The following is an 11,487-nucleotide window of genomic DNA, read 5'->3' on the forward strand; positions in this document are numbered from 1 at the left end:
TTGTCGCATTGAGCACATCAATTAGGGGCTAGAGATATTGTATGTCTACCATTGTTGTTGATGGAACTTTTTTGAAATCTGCATACAAGGGAACAATGTTGTCTGCTAATGTGCTGGATGTAGCAAGTGAATTTATGAAATTTTTTTAGATAAAATTATGTATATGCTGGCATACACTGATAAACACTTTCTCACTTATTTAATCAGGACATATTTTGCCACTAGCATATGCTGTTGTTGATTCTGAAAATGACATTTCATGGAAATGGTTTTTCCGCCATGTTTAACACTGTTTTTGGTGAAAGAGAAGCCATGTGCATAGTATCTGATAGGCATGGCAGCATATTAAAAGCTGCTGCACTTGTATATCCAAATGTGGCTCACTGTATATGCATCTACCATCTATGGAACAATATCAAGGATAGGTGTAAGACGAATCAAAAGCAATTAAAGGGGATTTTTTTTACAATGTCTAGAACATACATAAAGGCAGGCTTTGATCGACTTATGGAAGACATAAACCAAATCGATAATAGGGTGAAGGAGTATCTGTTTGATATAGTCTATGAAAAATGGTCCATATCTTATTCCCATGTTAACAGGTCGATGGTCATGACTTCAAACATCACAGTCCCTAAATTCAATAAATAGAGATGTAAGAGACCTGCCAATTAAAAAATTCCTACAATTTATGATGAATCTGGTCATGAGATGGAATAATGAACATAGACAGCATTTAGAAGCAATATTTACAAAACTGGAAATAAATATAATATAATAATGAGGGAAAATCTCATTTTATCAGATAAAATGAAGGTTCTACTTCTTATTTCTACTTCACAGACACTTACATATTCTAATATGCACATTATTTACTAATATATTTGTACATTGGAGGTGATGGGTTCTACTCACTATTCTTATGTAGTTATTGATGAAATTAAAAATGAAATATTATTTGCATGCGTAAAAAAATGCTCCTGCCTACAATTTCAAGTAGATGACATACCTTGTCCACATGCTATGGCGGTGTTAACTTACATGCATATGGACTTACAAAGCTATTGTGCTCCATATTACACAAGAGAAAACTTCTTAAAAGCATATGAACTTCCAGTTATACCACTTCCTGATGAAACAGTTTGGAATATCCCACCAGATATATCAGCTAATATAGTACTACCACCAATCTGGAAACCAAAATCAGGAAAACCAAAATATAACAATCGGGGAAGGGCATTATGGACTACTTTAAGCAACAAATTTCATGTGAGCGCTGTGGAAAAATAGGATACAATCGAAGAACATGTGGAAATGCTCCAACAAGAATCTAATAGGATGCTGCTAATCCCACAACAACACACCATACTGAATACGAATAACATCAATGTACTCTAGATGATTAGAAATTTCAAGACCATCAAGCAAATACTTAGCAAAGGCTTCAACATATACACCACAGTCCCTGCAAACATAATACATCATCAGTATAATTGACAAAAAAGTATGTAAAATGAGCAATTGAATGAGCATTTAATATATTACGTGTTAGCTTGAGTTGCCAGTCCATCAACAATACGAATATCAAAAGAATTAGCCACTGGAAGTCCATCACTCCTCCTTTCCCAAAATCCTATACAAGAAAGAAAGTGTGGAATTAATTCTGAATACGTTGCAACTAAATTCTGAACACGAACGACATGCCTTGCACCATGCATTGAATCATACACATATATGCACTGATCTTAAAAAGACAGCCTCGCCAAAATCTAGTGAAAGTCCTCAGCAAGATTAATTGGGAAAAGAACATTGTCAATGCAATTCCACGGGACGTTGCATCTCATAAATAATTCAAGCATGTACTCAACGATTTGTTGTTTACATCTCTATTGTTCTCCACAAACTACTTATACAAAGTCTGAATCAAACAGTTAAACCAACAATCGGTGGTTGTAAATTTAACTGAATCACAAATTGGCTCGTATTTTGACTTCTTTCGCAAATAGTAAAAGATAACATCAATATGCTGAAAATAAGAACAACAAAACCACGTTAAAATGTTAAAAATAAATACAGAACACTAATTTAAATCTGATAAATACAAACTACTTATATAACATGCATCATATCAACTACTGCGTACAAATTGTGTACCTAATGTGTACGACCTGTATATATACTGCATATCAACTACAACATTTAAACTGTGTATCTACTGTGTAATCACTGCATAGGACCTGTATATACACTGCATATAAAGTGCTGCATATAAACTGCACATAAAGTACTGCATAAATAATGCATAGAACTTATATAACATGCATCATATACAAAAATTCAATATTCCAATTAGCTTATCACTATCAAGTACAAAAATAAAAGATATATAACCTACTTAACTAACAAATTCATTACTTACTGAATCGGTTAAGGGTACTCTTGGATATGCCAATGTGAAGAACCACTCTTTCATTTTAACAGTATCAACTCCATAGTCAAAATATTTTGGAAGAGCATTGACAGAATCTAAATAAACAGGACTGTAAAAAAATGCTATAAAAATTGTAATATATGACAAAATAAAGTAAAAATAAAAAGAAACTACAAATAAAAACTTACATCTGTTTAATGCGCAATGATCTCACAACAAAACTGTTAAACTTTAATGTCACTTTCATATCATCAATTCGCTCTGTAATACTCTTCACAAAAGGATGCTTTATAGACAAGACGTGGTTACTTGACTGAGCATTCTCTACACGCTTAGATGATTGGCCTTCAACTTTGCCACAACCAGAATTAAATTTTGACAAAAATGGCAATTCACATACTGCCGCTGGCTTATGTAATCGGCGAGGAATAGCAGGTGTTTCACCCCACATAATAGATACAACCACCGTGTTTTCCTCAATCCCTTTAACATTATCACTTGCAGTTGCATCAAACTTTCTAGCATTATCACATACTAAATCAGTTGCATCAGTTATTGCAATACTCTTATCGGGATGAGTGAACTTAGAAATTTCAGCGTCTGTAGTTCTGACCAGTCAAGCTCATTCTGGCTAAGCACTGCCACATCACCTTCTTTTTGTATTTTTTAATCACGAAAAGGTTGAGTAAATTTAGACACTTTAGAATCAGTAAACTTAGATCAATCACTATCAACCTGACTATTTCTACCCTCTCCTATATCCTTATTTTCACCAAAGCTTTGTGTGAACTTCAAAAATCAAAATTTAGAAAATTTTTCCAAGCATCATCCTTAAAAGTTTCACCCGCAGAATCAACAACGACATGACCAACTATACAATCACCTACAAAATTAACTTTCTCTCCAACGTTATCCACCAAATGACCAAATACGTCACCACCTACACAATCTATTTTTTTCCTACATCATCCATCAAATTGTCACTTATATGATCCACTTTCGGTGCAACAACAGTTTGTTGTCCCACATTAGCTGGATCATCAACTTGATCATCACCTATACCACCAATATTAGGTGTCTCATTGTCTTTTTTATTTGAGTTGTCACCATTGTTATCACCAATTGATGTACCAACCTGTACAAAAAACTTTGTAAAATAATTATAATAGTATATATAAGTTTTGTTAAAAAAATATACACTATTGTAATTATTTTTACAAAGTTTTTTGTACCACTGTACATTAAATTTCACAAAAATCACTACCCAATATATTTCATATACAACACTGACACATATTATATACAACAATAACACACATATTTCAAACATACACAAATTCTACACAAAAAGTAAACATCTATTAGACATAATTAATGCATAGAAAACACAAACCAGGTACCTCAAAATCAGTTAATTTGGGTATTTTTCTTTTCCAAGGAGCTTTTTTGCTTTTCTTTTTGGATGATTAAGCATCATCTTCTCTGTCATTTGATCGATTCCTTTTTTTGTTTTTTTGGGAGGAATAAGAGTATCACCTTCATCATTCACACATATCTTCTCCTTTCCTTTAGATGACTTCCAGTCATCTTTAACATTTTTTGAATCACTGGATTTTTTTATTTTTTTTGTGAATAACAGCAAGATCTAAATCATCACTCACATCTATATGTACCTTTTTTAGCTGATTTTTTTTGTTTCTCCATTGATGGATCACCTACTAATTTACCTTGAGACCTAGTAATTCGAATAGGAGTAGCATGAACATTCTTCAAATCCTTCAATTGAACATCACGATTTGTTAAATCTTCAAAATCATCATCACTAACAACAAAATTAGGATCATATCTTGTAATGCCCAAAAAACGAGTCTCAAAGCGTCACACAGTGCTTGAGGCTACGAGTAGCCCCAAGCTGACCCTTTGAGCCATTTTTATTCAGTTCAACACAAATCGACGGGGTTCCCATAAATAACCCTTAAATATCAACAGAGTAATCATCATCCAAGAATAAAAGAATTTCAGAAAGATAACAAAATATGAGTTATTAGTCAACTCCCAACATCTATACTAGTTTGACAAGCCTCTAAGAAAATCAATAAAACCAGCAAGACATTGAAACATGCCTCAACTGACTCATACCCAGTTATCAAATGTAAATAATTTCATGAAACCAACATCAGACATCACGTCCTCGAAACATGAGGACTCACCACGATAGAGGATGTAGAACAGCGTGCCCGAAGAATCACTATTGAACCTGAAACTGAGCACCTGAACCTACATTCCAAGAAAATACAGCCCACATCCAAATATATGGGTCAATACCACGGAAAGGAACCGAGTATATGGGGGTGTATGCAGTTTTATAAACATTATCATCATAAATATTTATAAGAAATATGCAGAATATATGAAAGACTCACATAGCCCAAAGAAAATCATCATAATCATGAGAGGATGATATAAGTATAATAACACATGTGAGTCATCATATAATTTGTCAATCACTTTCAGTTCATCAAGAATATCAATTCTCATAATGTAAATATCATTTAAATCTTTCAAAAGAATAACTTTCACAATTCCACTTTTAAATCACTTCACCATTCACTATAGACACAAGGAAACACACACACACTGGGAGATCCTATAACCGACATAAACCATGTGAGCTACATAGAGTCCAACGTACAACCCATGTTGGGGAGAGTCGTCCTATCCTTGCCATCAGAGTAGGACTATCGATATCAAATCCACACAAATCAGTGATCACTATATAAATCAGCCTCAGGATCACTCCTATGGGGGCATGTAGTTCTAGGGAAGTAAGGTCGCTTTATACCTTCCACTCGATGCTAAAGATTTCTCCCGAACTTAGCTCAGATCATTTCAAAGACAATCCATAACAAAACAATTTCAATAATATATAAATATACATCGGGAGCCATCATGCTTCCCATCTATCAAAATCAACCACGTTGTGGATTTCTTTCACACTCAAGTTCAAAACAACTCCATTAAGACCAAAAGGTCAAATCATTCAAAATATCTCAAATATTCAACATCAACGTGCTTATAACACTCACTTTCTAAAAAAAACACAATTTTCAATGGGGATTCACGATCCAAATATCAAAGTCATGATAAATATCGTTCAAGATTCATGTTTTATATCTCCACACATGAAAATTCATCTTTCCAAATCATAAACATCAAGATTTTATAATAATCATCATAAGATATGGGTTCATGCTTCAAATTCATAAAAGTCAAATAAAAATCATGCCTTTGTAAAGAAAATTACTTTTGGGCACAAGAACGAAAGAGAATTCTTGTTGAAAAACCCCACATACCTTGAATGATGAACTTTAGATCGATACTCGTTTTTGAGATGTTGATCGTGCCTTTGAATAATGGTTCTTGGAGTTCTTGAACTAGGAACTTGGAATCTTGAATAAATTTGCAAAATTAATGGTGAAATTTGGAGGTTCTTAAAGTTGGAATCTTGAATAAATTTGCAGAATTAATAGTGAACTTTGGAGGTTCTTGAAGTTGGATGTAGGAGTTTAGGGTTTTCTTTTTGAGGGAATTTGATGAAATATAACATATAATGCTTCTAATAAGCTTTTATATAGGGTTTGGATGGATTTTGGGTGAGGATGAATGACCAAAACGCCCCTAAAAATTAAATAATTCTCGAATCTATCCTTCGGTAGACTGTTTTGACAGTCTGAAGTAGATCAACCATAATGTTTTACTCCGATATCCAAATTGGATGAAACTAATTTCATTAGAAATAGGACTCTCATATCTTTCCGTTGATATATAGTATCTCACCCAGATCGTTGTGTACGAGGAGTTATGATTGTTTGAAGTTGACTTAAAAATTCACTTTTGATAGGCTGAAGTAGATCGACCATAAATTTTTGCTCCGATAGACAAATTGGATGAAACCAATTTCATTGGAAAGAGGACTCGCAGAGCTTTCCTTTGATATATAGTAGATTACCCAGATCATTATATACAAGGAGTTATGATCATTTAAAGTTGGAGAAAAAATACGCCAGGCCTCAGTACTTTTTTCCTGCACGTTTTATTGTTCACTACTATGCACGGTTCGATCGAAATGTTCATAACTCGTCGATCGGGTGTCCGTTTTGGATGATCCACATATCATTGGAAATATTATTTGATACTCTACACAATGGTGGGTCATAATCTAAGACATTCCGCACGAAAAATTTATAATTCATTCTAGAAGATAGAACCCAACACATTTACGCACAAAATTTCAATGAAAAATTTCCCGAGGTATTATATCATCCCCCCTTGGAAACACTCGTCCTCGAATGACGCTAGACATGACAAGATTAGATAGGGAATAGAGCAACAACTGAAACCATTCGTTAGACTCATCACCACATAGTTTCTCACTCTGAATGCACCATAGAATGCATAAATTCAAGAAACTACAGCTGAACACATAATAAATAACAGCTGAACTGTTGCAACTTTTATCAAAAGTGCATGATTTAGGAAAGAACGGTACCTTCGGCTTGATCGAAGTTTGCGGAAAATAGGTGTGGGTACTTGGATCGCATATCCACCTCAGCTTCCCAAGTTGCACCCTCAACAGATTGATTTTGCCACAACACCTTGACCAAGGGAATTTCTTTGTTCCTTAGTCTTCGGACACTGAAATCAAGAATCTCAACCGAAATCTCATCAAAAGAAAGATTTTCTTGAATGTCAGCACTCATAGAGGAATCCACTACCACAACATTGCTAATATGCTTTCTAAGAATGGAAACATGGAATATTGGATGAACAGAGGACAACTCGGAAGGCAACTCGACCTCATAAGCTACCTTACCAACACGGCTAAGAATTTTGTAAGGACCAACATTACGGGGACTAAGCTTCCCCTTCTTTCCGAATCTCTTCACCCCCCTCATGGATGAAATTTTCAGATACACTAGGTCACCAACTTCAAACTCAAGGTCTCTCCTTCTTAACCTGTTGGCATGTTGCACACTCAGCTACAAACGTTGCCATATCTTTCTTCATGCCACTCCACCAATAGATTTCCCTCAAGTCTTGGTACATCTTGGTGGCACCAGGATGAATAGAATATCGCGCCCTATGCGCTTCAGCCATAATCCTCTGTCTCAGATCATCAACATTCGGGACACACAATCTACCCTGCAATCTCAACACACCATCTCCCCCTTGGGAGAAAACCTCTACTTTTTGGTCCTTGACTGACTCCTTCAGTCTGACCAAACTAGCATCTAAGTATTGCTTTTCCTTCACTTCCGAAACCAAGGAGGATTTGGAACTACTCTGAACCCCTATACTACCTTCAGCAGAGTCAAACAACCTAACCCCTAATCTAACCAAATGATGTACATCACGAGCCAACTCTTTTTTACCTTCTACCACATGCAAAACACTACCCATGGACACTCTACTTAGGGCATCCACCACAACATTGGCCTTGTCCGGATGGTATAACACACTCATATCATAGTCCTTTAACAATTCTAACTATCGTCTCTTTCTAAGATTCAATTCTCTCTGGGTAAACACATACTGCAGACTCTTATGATCAGTGAAAACATCAACATGGACACCATACAAATAGTGTCTCCAGATTTTTAAAGCAAACACAACAGCAGCCAACTCAAGGTCAGGGGTGGGGTAATTTTTCTCATGGGGTTTTAACTGTCTAGAAGCATAAGCTATCACCTTACCCTTCTGCATCAATACACAACCCAACCCAACTCTCAAAGCATCACAGTACACCATAAAACCATCAACACCATCAGGCAAAGTCAAAACAGGGGCTGAATTGAGTTGAGTCTTCAACTCCTGAAAACTCTTCTCACAAGATTCGGACCACAAGAACTTCACTTTCTTTTGGGTCAACCGAGTCATAGGAGACGTTATAAAGGAGAAACCCTAAACAAAACGGCGGTAATAGCCAGCAAACCCAAGAAACTTTGGATATCAGTCAGAGAAATAGATCTAGGCCAATTTCTAACAGCTTCGGTCTTTTGGAGATCAACTCTAATACCCTCGGAAGAAATGATATGACCCAAAAAAACAACTGACCTTAGCCAAAACCCACACTTACTGAACTTGGCAAACAACTTGTGATCTCTAAGGGTTTGCAAGACAGTTCGGAGATGATCAGAATGTTCATCCTCACTACGGGAGTACACCAGTATATCATCGATGAACACTATAACAAACATATCCAGATATGGACTCATGAGGTCCATGAAAGCTACTGGGGCATTAGTTAACCCGAAAGACATAACAAGAAACTCAAAATGGGCATAATAAGTTCGGAAAGCAGTTTTTGTGATGTCACACTCCCTAACTTTGAGTTGATGATAGCCGGAACGAAGGTCTATCTTTGAGAAATAACTTGCACCTTGCAATTGATCAAACAAATCATCTATTCTTGGAAGGGGGTACTTATTTTTTACGGTGACTTTATTCAGTTGGCGGTAATCAATGCACATACACAAAGAGCCATCTTTCTTTCTCACAAATAACATAGGAGCACCCCAAGGAGAAACACTGGGCCTTATGAAACCCTTATCTAGTAAATCTTTGAGTTGCTCTTTCAACTCCTTAAGTTCTGCAGGGGCCATACGGTTAAGGAGGAATAGAAATGGGCTGAGTATCGGGAAAAAGATCAATCCTGAACTCTATCTCTCTATCAGGAGGTATCCCTGGGAGATCATCTGGAAAGACATCAGAAAACTCATTGACGACGTTAATAGACTGTAGAGTTGGAGTCTCAGACTTAGTGTCTTTGACTCTAACCAAATGGTAAATACACCCCTTGAAAATAAGCTTTCTAGCTTTGAGGTAAGAGATAAAATGACTCTTGGATGACACAGAATTCCCAGACCACTCAAACACGGATGCACCCGGAAACTGAAACTTGACCACTTGGGTCTGACAATCAATAGAGGCATATTTTTGAAAGAGGAGAGCATGAATCAATAGCAGAGAGAGACACTTTAAGCATGATAGACTTTTGAAAGAAAGAATCACACTTTTTCCTAAAACGTCTTGTAGGACTACCTTGACCCCACGCTAGAACTCTAGAAGCGGACCTGGGGTCCCGATCCCCTACTTTCGAACCTCGCATCCTAGCCATCTGCTTAAATGGTGAACTAATAAAAATTATAACCAACTCAGACTCAATGCATGAAAATGGATCAAGAAAATGAGATTTTTTCCTAAAAATGCTCTGTAGCCTCCTAAAGATAGGATACAAATGTCTCTGTGCTGATCCGCGAGACTTTACTAAATATTGGCTCTAGTACTAACAATACTAGTGAGATGTAAGCTCTGATACCAAGCTGTCACAACCCGATTTCTCAAGTCGTGATGGCGCCTACTTTAATCCACTAGTAGGCAAGCCAAGCCATAGTCCGGAATGATAGGTAACGGGCTAATAGGCAGAGACCAAATAAAAGATCACGTATAATGATAACAACAACAATAGTAAGTGAAATCTAAGAAGGGAACATATATATTGTATCAAAACGAGAGGAGGAAAAAAGACCAACTATACAAATGAATCCCTCCCAAGACCTGATAAGGTCAGTACTAGAGCCACTACTAATAGGTACCCTGAGAACTAGACAAAAATCTAAAATGTACACAATATACACAAGCAGTCTCGAGTGCAAAAGACTAACTAGAATAGATAGAGGAGGATTAGCCTCGGACAATAGCAAACTCACCCTGCTCTGAATCAGTACGAAAGGTAGGAATCATGTTAATGTCCACTACTAGTACCCAAATCTGCATCAGTAAAAAAGATGCAGAAATGTAGTATGAGTACCAAAGAAATGGGTACTCAGTAGGCATCATCGGCCAACTGAGCTCAATACATAAAATGTATAACTACAATGCGAAGGTGTAATCTGAGTCATCAGTAAATAGTAATGGAAAGGTAAACAACTACCAAGCTACGCAATAGTTGTAAAGGAATAAACGTAAGCGATGCAGAAAAATAAATAATGCAGTAATGACAGACATATCAAACATAACCTAACTGGGCCCTCATAAGTCTTCTAGGCACATAACATAACCTAACTAGGCCCCATAAGCTCGCTAGGAACACTGAAGAAGACAATTAACCCAACCGTACCACCATAAGCCGATGGGACACATAAGTAGCAATTAAAGAAAATAAACATAAATAATCTATAACTGAGCCAATCCCAAGAAATTATAATAGTCATCTAGATGTGCACCGAACTTGAACCGATACCAATGGGTAGTAATAAGAGGCTAGATATCGGACTCAAATCGGTAGTAATGGATAATAACAAGATAACACATGTCGAATTCAAATAGGACATAGTGGGTAATAACGATAGGCCATATATATAATATGCAACAGCTTTTATAATCAGATGTCGGACTCGAACCGGAACTCAGAGGAACCACAATCATAATCAGGTGTCAGACTCGAACCGGAACTCATAGTAAAGATAATAATCAAATGCCGAACTCGAACCAGAACTCATAGTAACAATAATAATCAAATGCCAGACTCGAATCGAAACTCACAGTAACAATAATAGTCAAATGCTAGACTTGAATTGAAACTCACAGATATAATAATAATCAAATATCGAACTCAAATCGAAACTCACAGTAGCAATAATAATCAAATGTCGGACTCGAACCGGAACTCACAGTAACAATAATAATCAATTGCCGGACTCGAATCAGAACTCACAGTAACAATAATAATCAAATGTCAGACTCAAACCAAAACTCACAGTAATAATAATAATCAAAAGCCGGACTCGAACCGAAACTCACAGTAACAATAATAATCAAATGCCGGACTCGAACAAGAACTCATAATAACAATAATAATCAAATGTCGGATTTGAACCGGAACTCAGTAACAATAATAATCAAATGTCAAGGTCTAAATAATCATCCGCCAATCTTAATTAAAAGAGATAAATTCAAGATTTTGCAATTTAGTTTCACGTCCTAAAGTAATAGAT

The 11,487-nt window shown here is 36.2% G+C and overlaps 1 long non-coding RNA gene across 1 annotated transcript in view; it reads right to left on the bottom strand.

Moving 5' to 3' along the window:
• Nucleotides 1-825: 825 nt before the first annotated feature.
• LOC124889346 overlaps nucleotides 826-11,487 on the bottom strand; it is an 11,142-nt gene continuing 480 nt past the window's right edge. The window contains exons 2-3 of the long non-coding RNA XR_007048262.1: nucleotides 1,546-1,633; nucleotides 826-1,465 (exon numbers count right to left, since the gene is read on the bottom strand). This is a non-coding gene — a long non-coding RNA (uncharacterized LOC124889346). The remainder of the gene's footprint in view (nucleotides 1,466-1,545; nucleotides 1,634-11,487) is intronic.

Source organism: Capsicum annuum, chromosome 12, assembly GCF_002878395.1.
Source record: "Capsicum annuum cultivar UCD-10X-F1 chromosome 12, UCD10Xv1.1, whole genome shotgun sequence".
NCBI classification, from domain to species: domain Eukaryota; kingdom Viridiplantae; phylum Streptophyta; class Magnoliopsida; order Solanales; family Solanaceae; genus Capsicum; species Capsicum annuum.